Genomic DNA, 22,424 nt, shown 5'->3' on the forward strand with positions numbered 1-22,424 from the left:
GCTGCAATGTTTGCCCCAACCCCCGGAATGGATAACAATTCCTCAAAAGTAGCAGAGTTTATGTGTACTCTAGCCATGGTCACTCTTGGAATACAACTAAAGAATGAACTATTTAAGTTTAAATTTGGGCTTGGGCAGGGATGTCTACTTAGAAGGGTTATTTATTTAAACTCGCTTACAAGTACTTTTTATTTGGTATTGGTTTAAAACAACATTTTTTTATAACTGGGGATCAAGCTTATAAGTTGACCCCAGAGGTATGTATGCAAATGGCAAGTAAGTGTGTGTGTACTGTTTGGACAATTTGACACAATTTTTTTTTCTCTTCTTTCTACTAAGAAGATGCTGCTGCACTGCGTCGGTCGACTTAGTGCAATACGCGGCGGAAGTGGATTCGGGGTTTACACAATTCCCTACAAGGGTTTTACAGAACAAATATGGGGTTCACACAGTTCCCTACAAGGGCTCCGCAGACGGCCAAGTGTGAAAAATCCCTAAAATTAAAAAATCGTGACTAAAACTCAGCCACATAAGTTTCCCTTTCCGGTGCTTTAACTTTTCCTCCCAAATAAACTAACCCAGCAAAGCTGTGGTTATCGAAAACTTGAAATAGGTGACCTGTCAAGGATCCCCTAAAAACAAAATGGAGGTGCTGTTTGGGCCCCCTTTAAAAAAAATCGGAATTTCTCGATTTAGATTGATCGATTGTTGGTTGCTTAACGTCCAGTGGCAAATATTTCATGCATATTCAGGACGAGAACAAATTAACAATAAATACAAAATGTAGGTTCTGTAATAGGGGCGTGCGGGATTAAGGTCGGGAGAAATTTGGACTGCCACGGGAAATGAGGGTATATTGGATAGGGACATAAATTTAGCCTTGCAACAGGTCATCTACGGACCCCTCATACAGTTGTTGCAAGGGTTCTTAACGTGCAAAGAGCGTGGCACTCTCTTTACACGAGGCATCGGATTTAACGTCCCCATTCTGACCGGACGTGGCTGCAAATTTTTACATCCCGCACAGCCAAAACGGACGCCCCATTTTAGCAAGGGTTTTACTGCCGGTCGGAGGAAGACCACTGGTGACCATACTTCTATTCCCCAGTCACCCTTGGGGGTTCTCGATTTAGAATTCAACTCCCCGAGTGAATTGGTACGAAACCTGCTCGCAGCGCCAATGTAAACTTTCGACAAACTTACCTTGACGATAACTTATACTTCTGAACGAGAACTGAATCGGCTGGACTTGTCAGCGTGTGTGTCTGCTTCAGGTTCCAGTTTTCGATTGACAGATCCGGAACGAGGCTCTCCCGTCTTCCGGATCTGTCTCCTTCGCCAGTGGAGCACCACCGACGACCCCGAGGTACTACATTATTGTCAACTACTGTATTAGGAATGTTGCAGTAGGATGTTACAGGATCGAATTATACGGGTCACATCTGTTCACATTGATGAAGATGGATTGATTGATTGATTGATTGATTGATTGATTGATTGTTGGTTGCTTAACGTCCAGTGGCAAACAAATTAAAAATAAATACAATAGGTAGGTTCTGTAAGAGGGGCGTCCGGGATTAAGGTCGGAGAAATTTAGACTGCCACGGGAAATGAGGGTATATTGGATAGGGACAAAAGTTTAGCCGTGCAACAGGTCACGTACGGACCCCTCAAAGAGTTGTTGCAAGGGTTCTTAACGTGCAAAGAGCGTGGCACTCTCTTTACACGAGGCATCGGATTTAACGTCCCCATTCTGACCGGACGTGGCTGCAAATTTGTACATTAACATTAGCTCATAATTAACGATTTTACACAATATTATAATATAGTAGTTAAAGATTATTATCTTCTCAAAGTGTGTGACGCAATACAGATCGTATGCTTGCATCAACTTGCCCAAATACAGATTTAATTATGTCCTTAACATTTCGACATTGTTTATTTATTTTAATCAATATCGCTTTGTAAACAAATCACAATAACATGTTAAGGTCCGACTAAATACCTATATCCCGATATCGTCAGGTGAATACGCTACTGTATGTTCTGTTTCTGTCTGTCATTCCACTGAACACAAAGTGTCAATTATTTTTTGTACGTCACACAGGTAATTGGGAAATAAATTAATCGTTAAAAGTATGAAGAGGCTGGTAAAGGGTTATTTTCGTGCAACGTGATCGCCGTTTTTTATTTCACGTTCAACGTGTTTTTACTTTTTTATTTAACGTTCAGTCGTGTAAGACAGGTGCCTCGTTCAACGTGTTCTGCTTATTTAATTTTACGTGCATCGTGATTTGCAAATGCTTATTTTGCGTGCTCGGTATTTTTCAAATAAAATTCAAATACTTGGCAGGGATCGTCAAGAAATATTTTTTTAAAAGCCGTAAACCATTTACATCATAAATGTGTATACTAAATCGGGAATAACAAGTAAAACAGAGAGTTTATATATACAAGAAGACAGTGACTCAGTCAAAAAAGGTTCACAACAGTCTTTATTTTTCGTGCAACGTTCATGACAGAAATTATTTCACGTTCAACGTGAAATTATGTCTTATTTCACATTTTTTTTTGTGCAAACACCCCCCTTTACCATCCTCTATGAAGAGGTGCAGTTATACGATTTCCATATGAACAATAAAGTATTATGCGAAATGTTTACAAGAGTTGTTTTCAACCGGCTAGTAAACGGGTTATATATTAATAAAATCCACAGATTTTAACACAGAGATTTTTGTTATATAATTTAAACATAGATTACTCACTTGTTTTTCTATGATCGGCTAGCGTTTATTGTTTTAAATCCTTTTAATTCCAAAATCCCTTAAATTCATCGTGCTGATTCACGAAAGTCGAGCTTACCCGAAAAGGTGTACTTGAATTGGTCAATATTTATATTTGTTTTAACCAAGATCTAAATTTATAAACTTGTTTTATGGAAATCATTTCTAGCACTGCATGCAATAATCCTCTATCTATCAAACATCGAATCGCCAAATATGAGAGTACAAGGGGAAAGGCTGTCGATTTTCTATAAAAGTTCCATATGTTAAGCATAGGATCAACACAATGGTACATTATCCTTAATATTTACATTAATTGTCAGCTAAATTGTCCAATTTACAGCATTACTGTAGTGTAATTTAAATGTTCATAAATAGGCTAGGGTGGAAGGCATGGAGAGAGAAAACTTAACTTTACATATCTTTCATACGACCTTATCAACTTAATGCCGAAAATTCATAAGCAACAGATCGGGCAACATATCATCAAAGGACTGTGTAGCTATTAAATTTCTAGTTCTTCTGTTCCAGGTAAGAATTAATATGGTGTTTATCTCGGAATTGACTATTTGCCTTGAAAGGACTTGACCTGGATTAATGATGAATACAGGTGTTAGGCTTAACATTATAGTTACCTCTATATTCGGGCGTAGTTTACTGTGCCATGGTGATAACGTTTTGATATCAGAGGATCAATCTCAAAAGGGCACTGCAGGCATGCGCATACTTACTCGAACTGGAATGTCGGAGAACAGGTGCATTGGTACAGATCGTATTGATGTGTGTCCTGTTGGAGTTGTAGGCAGAATTGAAGGCTTTACTTGCGGTATAAACGGAGTAAATGGCACATCTGGTCTATCAAATCTAGTAGGGGTGTCAAATTCTGGAAGCTGGCGTTGATGTGGTAATACGTAGTTTGGGATTGCTGGTGCTGTCAAACGAAATGTTTAATGTCTTTGCATGGCCACCAGATACTTTTAGTAGTCAATTTTCTTTTGTGAAGAATAATGCGCTCCATATCTGTTCGCCTTGATTTGTTGATCTCCGAACTGTTAGTAAATTGTTTCCATGATTTTCTGTGTCGTAAATGCAGTATATTCTGTTTCTGTTGGCCTAGTCTGCATGCATTTTTCACTTGTGGTCTCTGGATTGATTGATTGTTGGTTGCTTAACGTCCAGTGGCAAATATTTCATGCATATTCAGGACGAGAATAAGTTCACAATAAATACAATAGGTAGGTTCTGTAATAGATTAAGGGATTAAGGTCGGAGAAATTTAGACTGCCACGGGAAATGAGGGTATATTGGATAGGGACAGAAATTTAGCCTTGCAACAGGTCACCTACGGACCCCTCAGAGTTGTTGCAAGGGTTCTTAACGTGCAAAGAGCGTGGCACTCCCTTTACACGAGGCATCGGATTTAACGTCCCCATTCTGACCGGACGTGGCTGCAAATTTGTACATCCCGCACAGCCAAACGGACGCCCCACTTTAGCACGGGTTTTACTGCCGGTCGGAGGAAGACCAATGGTGACCGTACTTCTATTCCGTCACCCTTGGGGGTTGTGGTCCCTGGAGATGGTGTTGATAAATTTTGAGAAGTTGGCGACAGCATTAACATTCAGTATTTGATTTCTCACTTATTTTTAATCCATCAAAGGTTTGCCTACTCAATACCTAAGATGCCCTTTGTGTTGCGGTTTCAGCAATGTTTTTTTTTATGATTTGTCGCCACTCCTCAAAGTATCCCAGAAAAGTTGTTGTTAGCCACTCCAAACGGTTTTCATTTTAAGTCATTGTATGGTCCAAATCTGGATTTCATTCGTTGAGACTTTCTAGCAGACTCCTCACATTGAGGCAATCACAAAACGATTAAAATCCAATGAAGCGTACAGTTTCTGAAACACTTTCATTATAATAATGTTCTTAAGCATTTGCAACAGTTCCACTTACTATATGAGCGGCCAGATTGACTTTTATATGAATGAAAGCTGTCAGATCATTATAAGGTCTCAATAATTTTGGACATGGTCTATAAATGTCCTGTTCACAATGTTCCTCAAACAAATGGATCAAGTGCATCCACGAAATGTCTTTTTCCCTGTTCCATTTCTGACGTGTTTTCCCCCCAAGGGTGACTGGGGAATAGAAGTATGGTCACCATTGGTCTTCCTCAGACTGGCAGTAAAACCCGTGCTAAAGTGGGGCGTCCGTTTGGCTGTGCGGGATGTACAAATTTGCAGCCACGTCCGGTCAGAATGGGGACGTTAAATCCGATGCCTCGTGTTAACAGAGTGCCACGCTCTTTGCACGTTAAGAACCCTTGCAACAACTCTTTGAGGGGTCCGTAGGTGACCTGTTGCAAGGTTAAATTTCTGTCCCTATCCAATATACCCTCATTTCCCGTGGCAGTCTAAATTTCTCCGACCTTAATCCCGGAAGCCCCTATTACAGAACCTACCTATTGTATTTATTGTTAACTTGTTCTCGTCCTGAATATGCATGAAATATTTGCCACTGGACGTTAAACAATCAATCAATCAATCAATCTGACGTGTTTTTTTGTGCGAGTAGGAATTGCTTAAACGTTTTTTGGCTGTCTTTAACAGACGTAGAACATCAGAAATAAAATACATATTACGGCTCATCATGGGGGTTCTTAGTGATATACACGGGTTCTCTACTGTTGTCTAATATTTCAATTGTTAATTTTTTTGTTTAAAACCTAAAAATCATTATATTCTATGCTAATTGTTTAGACTTATGTCCACACTTAAACACTTGAGAATGTTTTTTTTTTTAGATTGCACTATGTCCCAATATGAATGTTATAATTGCCACTGACTTAAACACCAATCAATAACGAAAATCATATATACCTTCTACAAAGATTCTTTGATATTCTTTAAGACTTAGCCTCGCTTCTTGATTGTCTTTCACATTTTTTCTCTGTCCCTTTAAGCTAGACTCAGTTAGTTATTTAATGGTGAAGCACAGTGAAAACGTTCTTTTGACAGCCTAAGTTAAAGATGGACATTCTGTGGCAGCTTTTTCAATACTTTCCTAAAAGAAAAAATATAATATTAAGATTAGGAAAACACTCAATTAATATGAATAAATTAAATACACTGGTTGCAATGAAATACTCTTTTAAAAATTGCCCAGTGAAATGAAAAACGATAATTTCAGATATGAAAAAAAAACCATGATAATTTGAATCCCTGACATTATTCAACCAATAGGTGTTGTCAAGATATTTTCGTCGACATAAAAAAAAAGAATTTTGTTTACAAAATATATTTTCTTGTATTTTCTACTTTACAGTAATCCATGATAAATGTCATACTATTAATACACTACCCCCAAGGGTGACTGGGGCATAGAAGTATGGTCACCATTGGTCTTCCTCCGACCGGCAGTAAAACCCGTGCTAAAGTGGGGCGTCCGTTTGGCTGTGCGGGATGTACAAATTTGCAGCCACGTCCGGTCAGAATGGGGACGTTAAATCCGATGCCTCGTGTAAAGAGAGTGCCACGCTCTTTGCACGTTAAGAACCCTTGCAACAACTCTTTGAGGGGTCCGTAGGTGACCTGTTGCAAGGCTAAATTTCTGTCCCTATCCAATATACCCTCATTTCCAGTGGCAGTCTAAATTTCTCCGACCTTAATCCCTTAATCTATTACAGAACCTACCTATTGTATTTATTGTGAACTTGTTCTCGTCCTGAATATGCATGAAATATTTGCCACTGGACGTTAAGCAACCAACAATCAATCAATCATTAATACACTTGGTTAATTGGAAGTTCGCTCACTTTATGTTGAATATATAGTAGGATTTAAATGTAATGGCTCACATTTTGTCATTTATTTCCTGTCAATTTCTTATTTCTTGAACCTGTCGAGATGCAAATTTAAACTTCCATATTATAATAATTATGGTATACCTTAGTTTGTCCATTTATTAGTTCAGGTTCTTTCTGAATGACTGCATGGATACCTGCTTCTGTGTCATTCGTACATGGATCTGTAATGTTCATCTTTGTAAAAGTCAAAGGAAACAAATGTAATATACCTCTTTTATGATGACTGTATTTATATTTAACTGTGTTTTTTTTTTACCGTTTACATTCAGGGCCACATGATCTTATGGTTACTACACAAGGATGTGACTATGCATGTATCTGATCGTTGAAAACCTATAAATAATTTTCATAGAAATGTATCTTATTATCTAATGCAAAGTATTTTTTAAAAAGAAAAAAAGTTGAGCATGGAAGCGCAAAGGTCTATGGTTCACTGTTGGAGGAGTTATCCGGAAGCACTATGCACCTTATAAATTTTGAAACTATAAAGAAAATAATGCTCCAAAGCCCTCAGGCAATGTTTGCTATTTTGAGGTTCTTTTTAGTTAACTTTCAAAATAAAAAGATTGTATTTCGATATGCATTATTACCTATAAGTAAAAAAAAAACAAGAATTAGTACACGGATGCCCCACTCGCACTATCATTTTCTATGAACAGTGGATCGTGAAATTGGGGTCAAAACTCTAATTTGAAATTAGAAAAATCAAATCAAGGAACATGTGTACTAAGTTTCAATTTGATTGGACTTCAACTTCGCCAAAAAAACCTACCTGAAGCGGGACTGACAGACGGACGAACGGATGCACAGACAAGAATCATAATAAAAATAAGAATCTATGTACTCGGTATATGAAATTTTGGCAGGTTTCAATAGAATCTCACAAGATTAAGAGTACTTTTTTTAGTATTTCATAAATCAATCCGTTCAAAATGATTTTTTTATCATTCATTATTTCATCACAATTTATATTTCCAGAAACATGCATGTACCTGAAGAAGAAGACACCAAATACATTGTGTTCCAATAACATTTAAAGGAACTTTTTATAACATGCACAAAACGTGTGGCTGAAACTGTTAGAAAACTACTGTAAACTAATGGCTCGATGGTGAAAATTATACAAGCATGTACAACGTGTGTGTATGTTTGATACTGGTTCAGTCAGCCTTTTGTTGGAAACAAACTAGCTGGAAATTAATCAATATCGTCATATGATGTTTCAATTTATGAAAATTTCTGGAATTAGCATGTCCTTTAATATCAACCACCAATAGTTTTACTTGTACCTTGAATAAGGACATGTATGGCACAATTACCATAACGATTATGCCCATGATGTTCAGCAGCAACAAAGATACTTGTAGGAGATGGTTGAGCTGACACTCATGGAATCAGCTGGCAGTTATACCATGCTGGAATTGTTTTGACATTCAACTTGTACAGGTTAGAATTTAAATACAAATTTTGCATAAAATATTTTAATGGCTGTACAAATCTAGTAGGTTATCTCATATTTATGGTATTGTTTAGGTATTCTTTTGTATTGGAAATTTATTTATATTCGAATTATTTATTTCCTTTTAGAGCAATGAAGTCTAAAGCAGCTGTCATATCGAGAAAGAAGGCCTTCGGAGGAGTGTCCAATTCTTTACGCACCATAACATGAAGATCAGAACTGACGTGACAGATAGACATTTCCAAATCTTAAATGGGTAAGACTGATTGATTGATTAGTGATTGCCTTATGCGCATCAGCACAAAAGAGCTATATCGCGGTGAGAGCTATTTTAAATTTTATTACAAGACGCGTTTTTTAATCAGACTAAAGGTATTTCAATTTAATAAAACATTAGTTGAAAGCAAAATCACTTGTTTACAAATAATGTTTCACCAAAAAGATATGATAAGAACTAAAAATTATTTTAAACTTATATAACACATACATATTTTGGAATAAATTCCTATCTCCTTTATACAAGAAACAATTCTTTCAACAGAAACATTATTAAATAAATCATACATATAACTTACATTAACATTAGCCAAGGCCAAAAAAGAAAACAAACAGAAACAAAAGTACACTAAACACAACATTGAAAATATGAACAGACACTTAGGTGTTTAATGCATCATCATTATAAACCAACTATGCGTGTTGGATTCACAAATTGTTTTAGGCACAGTTTTGCACTTCACTTTTGAATGTACAGCCTTGAATTCTCAATTTAAAATCTTTCATCGCCATCATCTTTGTCATAAAATCTAACCAAAGATATCACATTTTGTAAATTAAGTAATGTACTTTTGTATCCCACTGGACTGGAATAATGTGGGAAATGCATATAATGTCCTACTACAATCAAAACAATTCATGGGACCTCAATGGTCAATCTATCATAATTGTATAGTTGTATACGATGTGATGTAAAGCTTAGGAGTCAATAATAAGGTTTAATTAAAAGTACACTAAACACAACTTTGATTGATACAGGTAAAAATTGATACAGGTAAAAACAAATCCAATATTGTATATACTACAACCAAGTCGATGTAAAGTTTCTTCCTAGAAAAACTTTACTACTTGTGGATTACAACTTTAGGGCATCATTAACTTGGTAGCTTAATGCATGATGAATACAAAGAATAAACCTGCTGGGACGTCGCCCGGATTAGCAAATTTCTCTATTGCTACACGGAACACTATAGCATTTGATGTGTGTGTTCCACGGAATATTTTTCGGGATACCCCTGATTCGACTTATGTTTAACCAGAAGGTAATTACGTATACGTATACGTATCAGATCGTTTTTATAAATCAAAACCATATTATATTACTAATTTTGACTGTTTAAGAACATCTGCTCCAAGTGAATAAACTCCAATATTTCTTCTTATAAACTTACAAAACGTGTCAGACATGTAATTTATAAATCCTGCTTTCAAGAGAACCTTATTAGGAAAACTTATACTAAATCTGCGGACCCTATGGACTGTTTCACAGCCAATGTCGTTTACGCAATAGGCCAGGTGCTAATTACCGACTTTGTTCCGGGTATTTCATATTCAAGCGGAAATGAGTTGTTTTCCCTTGAAACACAGGAGAGCTCCACATGACATCAGTCGCTTGACTACCACAAACAACAATCGCTTGACTACGTATTCATCGCCTATTTAACTTGCCTGTATCCTACAATTTATCGTTATGTCTGACATAATATACAATTTCCGTTCAACTGAGCCACAGAACTACCTGAAGGCAAGAGGTGTGACGGTTTCGGGCTATAACAAAAAAGCTTTGAAGAAAATTGTCTTGTCGGTCGAAAGTTCAAATGTTATAAGAATAAGGAGATGTGGTATGATTGCCAATGAGACAACTATCCACCAGTGTTCAAATGAAGTGGGTATAAGCAATTATTGGCAACCTATGGCCTTCAACAAAAATCCGTACCATATAGTCGGCTTTAAAAAGGATTATAAATGAAAAATGTGAAATAATTCAATTAAGAAAACTAAACCCTAATGTATAACAATACAAGTAACTAAATATGATGACATGAACCAACAACAACGACTGAACTACTGGCTCCTGACTTGGAATAGGCACACAAAGAATTTGCTGGGGTTTAACATGTTTGTGAACGCTCATACCTCCCATAACCTGGGACAGAAGTGTAACAGTACAACTACAGTGGCTTAATTGGCTTGAAAGAAGTTGATGAAGAACTTTTATTTATCCTCCAAATCCACATCTGCCTGAATGTCCACACCCAATAACTGATAAAGGTAGAGATTTGTAGATATACTTATATGGTCTGATCATTTCCATTTCAGGCTCCTTGGAGTTTCTGGTCACACATTTGATTTAGTAAGTGAATATATTGTATGCTACTAGACTTCATGTATCTTTTACTGTATTTGAAATAAAGGATCATGTGGGTCGATAAGTTTGTAAATGTATACAAGGAGATAATTAAGACAGCTTTGTTTTTAGGTAAAGATGAAATGCAATCAAAATCTTATGAGACTCACTTGATATCTAAATGTTCCAAGGCTTATCACTACCTTTTTCGATACACAAAATATAGTGCATTGATCATAACATTTTATACATCCTATCCATAAACATTACAGAAATTTATCAATGTAATATATGCTCAGATATTCAAGGCACAAAATGATGAAAATAATATAAATACATTACTACTGAACTTCCCAGTTGCATAAAGTATGTAGAGATGTTTCATTCTTTTATAATTGGATTTTATCATTAGAACTATTTAAAGAAAATGAAACCAGAAGAAATCCCTGTTTAAAGTTGGAAGATGTGCTATGATGTTTTTTATTTTTTGTTTTGTCTTATTTTTTTAACCTTTTTGTAGATGGAAACAGCTGTTATACGTGTAGTTTGAAAAATTTGATGACATAAGGTCCAATTAGTCCAGATATTTTATGCAGGAAAAAGACAAGTATGTGATAACAATACACTTAACTGCATAAAATGGTAATAAACCGCATACACCCAACAAATCACAATCAGTTGTCTGTGCAGGAATTCATTTTTTCTTTGTCATTTGGGGTTGGGAGCTTATACTTTCAAATAGGTTCATATATATTAAAGTATATACTTTTGAATAATGTTACGTTTTTCATTTATTACATACACCAGTGGGTTTGATTATCATGGTTTAATTAGATTACTCATTCTCATTAACCGTTATAAAGTAATTCATTACTATCTATGTTTCGCAATCAATCAGATTGTACTAGTTAAATGTCAAATCAAGCATGTTAATCAGCTGGTGCCCTGTTGCTATGTTTATACAGGTGCCTAGGCTGACCTCGGCTTCGGTTGACATTAGCTCCGGGCTCCTGTAGATTATTTCTTTGTTCAGAGTCATTTAATCATATTGAAATCAGGTTACCAGAGTAGTATAACAGAGAGAAATAACTGTAGAGATGGAGCTAGATACGAGAAGGTACGAAGGATACGATTTTGTGTACGAAAGGCGTGTACTTAAGGATTTACGATTATACCACCGTATTGTTGAGCCTGCAGTTTGGATGTTGTAAACTTATGATACGGTTACATGTACATTGAATTTTAAATAACACAGTATTGAACTTTTAACCGACTTTGTGTCTATGTTCACTTACAAGACTTCGTTCAGACTACCATGGATCCATTAATTTATGTATGTGACCAGATTCTCTTAATCATGCTACCAGTAGATTTTTACGGTAACCCTGGTTTAATAATTGTCGTCCGTGTATGAGTGAAACTGACACACCCAACAACACAGCACAAACAGACTTTGCAAGTCACTGCCGTTTCAACGGAACGTTCCAGTTGTCCGGCAGTTTAATGAAACCAGTTTTGACTGCGCAGCGGTGTTAAGCCAATTTCGAGCTGATTTTTCAAGGGCACATTTATGGCGGTGATTCCATCAACTGCGTCCATCGAATTACATACGTGCCTGTTAACTAAACACGGGTAATCATATGATGATTTTTGTTTATCTAAACACGAATATTGTATATGTGTACTTTAATTATTATAGGAAGCAGTTGCAATAGCTGTTTTCTTGACGAAGTTGTCTGCTTGTTTACCCCGCCTCATTTCGCGGTTCATTGATTGATTGATTGTTGGTTGCTTAACGTCCAGTGGCAAATATTTCATGCATATTCAGGACGAGAACAAATAAACAATAAATACAATAGGTAGGTTCTTTAATAGGGGCTTCCGGGATTAAGGTCGGAGAAATTTAGACTGCCACGGGAAATGAGGGTATATTGGATAGGGACAGAAATTTAGCCTTGCAACAGGTCACCTACGGACCCCTCAAAGAGTTGTTGCAAGGGTTCTTAACGTGCAAAGAGCGTGACACTCTCTTTACACGAGGCATCGGATTTAACGTCCGCATTCTGACCGGACGTGGCTGCAAATTTGTACATCCCGCACAGCCAAACGGACGCCCCACTTTAGCAAGGGTTTTACTGCCGGTCGGAGGAAGACCAATGGTGACCATACTTCTATTACCCAGTCACCCTTGGGGGTCATTTTGCGGTTCAACCAATCAGCAGACGATCGCGGGCAAGTAAATGTTTGTAGTTTGCAGTTGGGAAAGAACGTTGCATTAACCCTTACTACGCTAGTCGCGGCATAAGTCTTGCCGACTTTTTTGTCCACGGCTGCTGGTCGCTGGATTCTGGATGACCCTGCATTTTATAAATTGTTTTAGTTCAGTTCTTATATCAGACACATCAGCTTCATGTTGAATTTCAATCTTTTCGTTCACTTTGTTGGCAGAATTTTGCATACCTTTTGTTGATGGAGCAGGAATATTGCCACTCAATTATTTTTTTCGAAGTCCTGACGAACCCATTACAACTTGCATGACTTAATTAATTGTAGCAGGCTTTGGACATATATGATTTAAAGTAGTCCAAACAACAAAAAAAGAAAGTTGCAATTATCTCAATTGAGTGTAGCTCTCCATACATAGGCTCTTTGTTCTTCTGTATTAGCATTCCACTGGAGCTTGCCTTTACAGGTTGTACTTTTACTGAGATGTTGTCGAAAGCATTCATTTTATATTTCACTGCTTGTTAACTCACCTGTTTCAAAGGACAAAGTGAGCTTTTCTCATCACTTGGCGTCAGTCGTCGTCGTCCGTCATTAACTTTTACAAAACTCTTCTCGGAAACTACCGGACCACATTTAACCATAATTGGCCATAGTCATCATTGGCGTATTTAGTTTAAAAAGTGTGTCCGGTGACCTGGCCAACCAACCAAGATGGCCACCATGGCTAAAAAAGAACATAGGGGTAAAATGTAGATTTTGGCTTATATCTCTGAAACTAAAGCCCGGATGACCTCTATTAATTCAAGACCCACCTCTTGTATTTATTGTTAACTTGTTCTCGTCCTTAACATGCATGAAATATTTGCTTGAAAGAAAAGCTTTTTAGGAGAGCAGTAATTAGTTTTACTGAGTTCTTTATATTTGCCTTTTATTTCATCGAGCCTATTGGATATGTTCTTCTTAACATGATTTATATCACTGACTTTTTCAAAACATGAATCGACTTCACATCTAGCCCGATTGAATGCAGTACAATCAATCGTCATCCCCTTTAAGCGTAACTTCCGGAGTATCTTCCTTTTTTACATATTTCAACAATCATGTCTGGTTCCATAGATTTTGCTTAGCCACACCAATTTAAACGACAGTTATGTTTTGTTGGTAATCGTTTTTTTTTTTAAATTTTGCAACAGCACATTTTCTACATCTCTTATATCTAGCACTGTAGCCAAACACATTTCTTGTCTTTTTCCCAATCAATGAAGCTGTTCCTACTAAAAAATTTTCAACTTAATATATTTTTTTATGTTACTGGATTTGATTAATTACATGTAATATTATCATTATTCATCTGTTTGGGAATCTGTATTTTGTGAAAATTGACAATTTTTGACTTAAATTATTTTTTTAAAGAAAAAAAAAACACACGACTTTCTTTTTATTTTATGAATATATAGAATGTTGTCTTTCAAAATTTGTCAATGAAATGTCATGGTATTGTTGGTCTTGGGAGATAAACAGATTTAAAATTTAGGAGTTTTTGAAATTTTTCATTTTCGAATTTTAACACATTTTTAAATGGTTGCTATGGAAACAAACTATTTGGTAAATTCAAAATTTTAACGTTTTTGAATAGTTTGGGGTTTTGTTTATTAACAATGTAAATACCCTAATTGTTTTTATTGATTAACTTAATTTCCATGGGACTTTTAATTCCCTTATTTTAAATTTTCAAAAGAGTTTTTTTTCACATATTCAGGCAAAATGTTTTCGCTGCATTGAAGACCTATTGGTGACCTTCTGCTGTTGACGTTCTATGGTCGGGTTGTTGTCTCTTTGACACATTCCCCATTTCCATTCTCAATTTTATTGTATTCAATTTGTTCTACCGGTACATTTAAAAAAAAATCATAATTCCACAACTAAACTTATTTTCATGCTTTCCATTCAGATGAAGTTTACCAATCTGAATACATTTAAATAAAAAGAATATATGTAGGTGTTAATTTAAGAAAGTTTTATCACAATTTGATGCTGTCAATATTGTAAATTTGTGTTTTTCTCCGTTAAATAAATATCGGACTTTTATAATTATGACAGTCCGGTTTTCTTAATTTCTATTACGTTATAAGAGATATCCGGTTTTCGAATTAAGAAAGGATCTTTCTGATGCATCAATAAAATTAAAGATATCTTATGAAATGTTGAAGTTATAAAAAATATTTGCAACTCATTACTGTGTAAAATACAAAACATATAAAAAATTTATCATCATTTTGATAGAAATATTTTATTTCAATCTACAAGATCATCAGCTGGGTCCAACACATCACAGTCAAGAGCAGTTATTGAAAAATAGAAACAATGTAATGAGAGGACATGGACACATGTGTTTGCAATGTTGAAAGTTGAAAACGAATGTTGAATGTGGAAACCAAATGTTGAGTGTTGAAACTAAATTTTAAATGTTGAAAAAAAAATGAAAACAATATTTTTAAAAACTCGTTTACAACGCGTATTTAGAACTGTCAAGTTAGCTTGGAAGTTTTGTATGCAGCGTTTTAATGAAGATAATTTAAGATATTTTTGGTTGAATATATCTCGGGAGAGGTAATTGCCGTATTTTATGTCATTGTCGAGGTAATGGAAGAAATAAGGAAAACGAAATTGGTTTAGTTCATTAAAGAGTTAAAGAGCAATATGTTTTTGTTAAATGTGTCTTTAAATGTACAAGTTAGTTGTATCCTTAATTTACGGCTACGACAGTCCGCATAGCACGATCTTTAATTGCTTTTGTTAATGTTTTTGTAATTTTCAATACTACTTTAACTTTAGCGATGGCTCATGTGTTGAAGCCTAATTGCTCCCTAGTGGGGAAATGTTTAATCCCTATCATTTAAAGATAGAAACCACAGATGCTGAAGCGATTTTAGAATTTTCCAGACTTAAAAAAGATGAACCACTAGAACGTCTAACAAAAGTTGGATTGATTGCTCAATTTGAAAGGCTGACGGGTTATTAATAGTTAATTACGTTTTTCACGAAAAATACTGGTAAATTGAACATGACTGTGAAGAATAAATGTGATAATATAGTGCATACTTAATAAACTGATTGTGGTGCCTTTAGGTTTTTAGCTCACCGGTTGTTTGGTCTGGTAGTATAAATGTCTAGGTAAGTTGTTCAGTAAAATTACTAGTGAGTAGACGAAATAATTACGATTGACATATTTGGGTATGATTGCTATTGCTATGGATGATTCCGACAACATAAGTAGGCGTGTTATATACCATTGTGTAGATAAATCAATTTAGATTTACCAAATAACAAGTTTTAGTAGGGTGGACAACCGAGAAGTCGGCATATAACGGAATTTCGTGACCGACTGACAATTTTTCAAAAATGCGAGTTAAGTACCTTGTGTTATATTAAGGTACTAGTATATAGGAAAACAAATTTCTGAGACAAGTGCCTGTAGACTTGGTTTAGCACACACTACTTAGGTTATAATGAATATTCAGGGCAAACATACTAGTCCTCAAAATGTGTCTTTGATTGAGTTAATTGGGTGAAAAAAAAAACCCAAACTAATCATAGATACCAGGATAAAAATTTGTATTTACGCCAGACGCGCGTTTCGTCTACAAAAGACTCATCAGTGACGCTCAAGTAGAATTTTCATGGAAAAGAGATAAGTTAAATGTCGAAAAAGTGGCCAAAAGTACGACTGATTAGTTGAATAGGTCAAAGTAAAAGTTGAAAAGGTTTCAGATAAAAATTGAAACGGAGAAAATGCAGTAAAATATCTTAGTTTTAACATAATTATTAGTCATCCAATAATGAACTGTCATTAAATTTATTAATTTTTATAACCTCAAATATCCCTGAATTACAGGAATGAATTGTTCCATGCCACTTTTCATCTTTTCCGTTGTCTGTCAAAATGTTTTGAAAAATTTTCCCAACTAGTGACTCTGGTTGTTCGAAAATGTCTATTTTTGTTTTGCTACTCTGAGTTGATGGTGACGGAATAATTTGCTAGTTTTGGATGAACATTTTTGCTAAGTTGAGTGACATCAAATTGTATCCCTTACTACTAAATTGTAATAGATGTTTCTGAGTGGAATCCACGGGAAAAAATTCTTTGCTTATTGATATTTGCCCTTTTAAGTGTCGATATTTTGTCCTTTTTTTATCATTTTTTTCTAATTTTAAGTGCTTTCTATTATAATGGTATAATGCCATTGAGATTGATTGATTGATTGTTGGTTGCTTAACGTCCAGTGGCAAATATTTCATGCATATTCAGGACGAGAACAAGTTCACAATAAATACAATAAGTAGGTTCTGTAAAAGGGGCTTCCGGGATTAAGGTCGGAGAAATTTAGACTGCCACGGGAAATGAGGGTATATTGGATAGGAACAGAAATTTAGCCTTGCAACAGGTCACCTACGGACCCCTCAAAGAGTTGTTGCAAGGGTTCTTAACGTGCAAAGAGCGTGGCACTCTCTTTACACGAGGCATCGGATTTAACGTCCCCATTCTGACCGGACGTGGCTGCAAATTTGTACATCCCGCACAGCCAAACGGACGCCCCACTTTAGCAAGCGTTTTACTGCCGGTCGGAGGAAGACCAATAGTGACCATACTTCTATTCCCCAGTCACCCTTGGGGGATAATGCCATTGTGCACCTCCTATTCTATTTCATGGTTAAATTATTTTTTAGGGTTTAAAATGAACTTGCAAGAGGCGGGCGGTATAGCTTTGTGGGCTCTGCTCACAGTACCTCTAATTTAAATTTACTATCCGATACCGTTCAACGATATCTCCTTCAAAGATGCAAGTTTATGGAGCCGCCTTTAATTGTAACATTAAACCATGAAAGTTAAATGCAAGACTTGGTTGGGCTATTCGACACATTACGACAACGCTCAGTCAGATCTGAGACTACCAAAGACAAAGCAGGAATTTTACCTATTGCTTTGTACCGCAGTCACACATCCGATACCACAGTATTCCAGGAGATAAAAGTTCGTACTACACAATTACAATATGAATCTGAATATGAAGAAAGTTATTTGTCTATAAAGTCTTAATTAAGTAAACGGTGCCAATTTTCTGCGATAGATCAGTGTCTCTTCACTGATGCTTGAGTCCAAAATATTTGAAAATCTAAAGTAAACTGAACTGAGAACAGGACTTTACAATACTGCCGGTTAATCATCACAATTTACATCTTTAAGGGGACGGGCACATATCATACACTGTAAATTTTACTTTTAAGGTGTTTCATCCAGTACAGATATTAGCAGCATGTTGATGTATTTCCTTCTGAAACATGGCAGGTTGAAACTAGACCACATGCCTTAAAAAGATGGACAATCTTGTTGAATTAACATTGGAAAGGTTAGTTTCCCTTCATTGAACATAAAAAAACATGAAACCTAATATTTGTGTCCGATTACTGTTGAGTAATACAATATATTTCAGTAATTTAGGTAAAAGCAATAAAATATATGTTTAAAACATATAAATGGGTCATTGTCATAATAAAAAAAATATACATGACTCTTGACAATTCTGTACAGTTGTAGATAGTAGCATATCATATTTAGCATTTTTTGCCTGTCAAAATCATTGTTCGACTGCTTCAAAGAGTTATTGGCCGTTAATAATAATGCATTGTGTGTACTTTATTTGAAATATAGAAAAATGTGCATCTCCAATAAATGAAAAACAGCTAAATATTCTCATCTTTTTTTTAATACCTTAGAAAGATTTTCTTCTAATATTTCATTTTGCAGAAAACTTACTGAGTGGTCTCAGTTCACAGTTATTTGCCAACAGAAGATACTATTAATCATCGGAGGTTGGAAGCATTTCGGTTATGGCAAATAGGTAATTTTAGTTTAAAGAGATAGGATAACATTTAAAACTTATAATCTTTAGAAGTATTCAGGTCAAAAGTCATATTATTAAAGTTTACGTTCTGGTTAGAATATAATAATACTTTCATTTATTAAAATATACCATAAGACATGTCGACTAAACAGGATGTTTTGCTTACACTGGGCTGCACGTGTTCATGGTTACCCTGCCCTCAAAGGTTGACTGAATTGTATCCCTTGTAAAAGAGGAATTTGATGAGAGTGGTAATGTTGGTTACAATGATGCCTGATGTATGGATGTTGAAACCTGATTGGCTGGTGTGGTGTTAGCTTCTGGTAACTAAAGGGAAGATCAGTCCACTTAAGTACCATCTCAAAACACCCATTGACTCTGTTAGCCAAACATCACAATTTTATGGTGAAATGATGGCAGATGAGGCAATAACTGCTGTATTAAATGCTATTGCACCAGGTCAGAGTAACATATTGCTTGCTCGTATCTGAACACCCATTGACTCTGTTAGCCAAACATCACAATTTTATGGTGAAATGATGGCAGATGAGGCAATAACTGCTGTATTAAATGCTATTGCACCATGTCAGAGTAACATATTGCTTGCTAGCATCTTGAAAGGTAAACAAAAAGCAGAAAATAATCAAGGCTCTAAGAAAACTACTTCGATGAGATATTTGACTCACTTATGATTGATTGATTGATTGTTGGTTGCTTAACGTCCAGTGGCAAATATTTCATGCATATTCAGGACGAGAACAAGTTCACAATAAATACAATAGGTAGGTTCTGTAATAGATTAAGGGATAAAGGTCGGAGAAATTTAGACTGCCACGGGAAATGAGGGTATATTGGATAGGGACAGAAATTTAGCCTTGCAACAGGTCACCTACGGACCCCTCAAAGAGTTGTTGCAAGGGTTCTTAACGTGCAAAGAGCGTGGCACTCTCTTAACACGAGGCATCGGATTTAACGTTCCCATTCTGACCGGACGTGGCTGCAATAATGATTTAAACAGAGTCAATATAATTTCAGATCCGTCTTGAAGCTGTGGTGCTAAGCGTGAAGATTCATTTCACTTCTTTTTTGAATGTCCTAATTATACGAATATAAGAATCAAACTATCTAATAATCTGAACTGGTTACCAGAGAACTCTCTACTAAATTTGAACATCTTAAACCTCCGGAGATTCGTCATTAACTAATGATGAAAATGAAAGAATTTTAAAGAATGTATATGAATTTATTAAAGAGTCAAAGAGGTTTCTAATTGTGAAATACAGCACACTAAAGTGCATATACATGTATATTGTGTACAACCATTCACACATCATCGTTTTACATATCCAATATATATAATGTATTGTTTGCATGCATGCTTTGTAAAAAATTCTATTGTTATGAATTGTTCATGGGAGAAGACTTCATAAGTTTGATTAACTTATGTCTCATCCCTTTTGCATATTTAAGCAAATAAAATATGTTTTAACTAATCTAATTTTGGTTTTAAAGGCTTTTTTTCTTCTTAGTCAGTTGGTAAATTGTGTAACTTCGTTTTATTACAAGCGTTTAAAAAAAAAAAACTATCAATATTGAGCTGAAACACATATATATTAATTTGGATCTAAACCATGACAAACTTGATCAAAACCGTGACGAATTTCTCGACCCTTAACCGAACCATGTCATAACTTAACCAAACCATAGCAATTTCGATAGTTTGTTTATTCTGCGTTAGTTTCTTGAAAACAACAATTCCAATGTAGATCGTTTGACTAACAATGCAAGTTAAAACATCTTATTTGCTTTTTATTTGCTCGTTTGAATAGAACTGAGGCAATCGTTCGGGGAAGTAACTTAACACAACCATGTTCATCTTAACCAAACTATGACAAAATCACTGTACTAAACGCTTCTCGATATGACGAGGTAACTACCCGTGATTTTACCCCTATGTTCTTTTTTAGCCATGGTGGCCATCTTGGTTGGTTGGCCAGGTCACCGGACACACTTTTTATGATGACTATGGACAATTATGGTTAAATGTGGTCCGGTAGTTTCCTAGAAGAGTTTTGTAAAAGTTAATGACGGACGACGACGACTGACGCCAAGTGATGAGAAAAGCTCACTTTGTCCTTTGAAACAGGTGAATTAACAAGCAGTGAAATATGGAATGAATGCTTTCGACAACATCTCAGTAAAAGTACAACCTGTAAAGGCAAGCTCCAGTGGAATGCTAATACAGAAGAACAAAGAGCCTATGTATGGAGAGCTACACTCAATTGAGATAATTACAACTTTCTTTTTTTGTTGTTTGGACTCCTTTAAATCATATATGTCCAAAGCCTGCTACAATTAATTAAGTCATGCAAGTTGTAATGGGTTCGTCATAACTTCGAAAAAAATAATTGAGTGGCAATATTCCTGCTCCATCAACAAAAGGTATGCAAAATTCTGCCAACAAAGTGAACGAAAAGATTGAAATTCAACATGAAGCTGATGTGTCTGATATAAGAACTGAACTAAAACAATTTATAAAATGCAGGGTCATCCAGAATCTTATATTGAAGGCGATGGATGTTATAATAATCCCCTATGCAGTGATATCGGTAAAAATCCATTTAAGCCGGCAACTCAAAGTTGGTTTGCTGTTAAAAACATGACAGATAAAAAGCAGGTAAATAATCTTGTCACAAAAAATAAACTGTGCAGTCACGGGAAGAATATAGCAATGAAAACATCATCAAAAATTTGTAAATGCACACAACAATAACAAATGGTTGAAAACATGGGGAACGAGCAGCGGAGTGCAAGCGAGTGTTTAAGAAAACTGTATAGTGAGGGTTTTGAAGTAAGACAAATCAATACAGATCATGACAGTAGTGCAATTGTCATCAAATTATGATTCAAAACTAACAGCAGAGCATCTAATAGATATGCAACATTTTTCGGAAAATCACAGAAAATATATTAAAAAAAAATGAAGTGATCAATGCGATTTAATGGTACAAAACTAAGAGTACAGAGCCGTGGATGGCCAACAAGAACTTTTCCGAAAATGTGAACCACCAGCTTCCTCACCAGATTTGAATCCAATCGCAACCCCAGTGAAAGACGAATGCTCCGAAATCAGTCATCAACGGTGAGTGGATAGCGAGTGGGAAAGACTAATTCAAGGGGTGCAGTTGGATGTTTATCTTTGGGAATTGTCACCCCAACTTAAAAGCTGATACAGTAGCCAGATTTTGCTTCGCAAACTTAATACAGTTTAAATCCCGAATTTGTTTGGCTTCATTGGGTTATACACCCTAAACTTTACTCTGCCTTTAAAGGGACAAGTTCCCTCATCAAAACTTAAATGCTCCTCAGGTGTATAAACATCATATGTCTCTCGCATCATTGACACAAAGGGCCGTACCTTACAAAGTCGATCATTTGCTGGAGCTAAATCATTATCGACTAAATGTAAGTTAGTTAAAAGTGCATAAAACCTGTCCTTTGCCATCATTTTTTCAAATATAGGAGTGGATATAATTTCATAAGCTGCCCAATATGCATCTACATCTCCTTTTGAACTAGTTCCATAGTAATTACAAGAGAAAAGAACATCTTCATTTCATCAATGGAAACCAGACGCCATTTTCAATCTAGAATTTTTTTTCAACTGACCATTTTCAATGCGATTTCTGGCATACAAATTTGTTTGATTGGCATTCAGAGTCAATATTTCATTTCTAAATAGTAAATTAAAGGAGTCAATGGGTTTCGGATCATCTGGAAGTTG

This window comes from Mytilus californianus, unplaced genomic scaffold (genome assembly GCF_021869535.1).
Source record: "Mytilus californianus isolate M0D057914Y unplaced genomic scaffold, xbMytCali1.0.p SCAF_27, whole genome shotgun sequence".
Classification (NCBI taxonomy): Eukaryota; Metazoa; Mollusca; class Bivalvia; order Mytilida; family Mytilidae; genus Mytilus; species Mytilus californianus.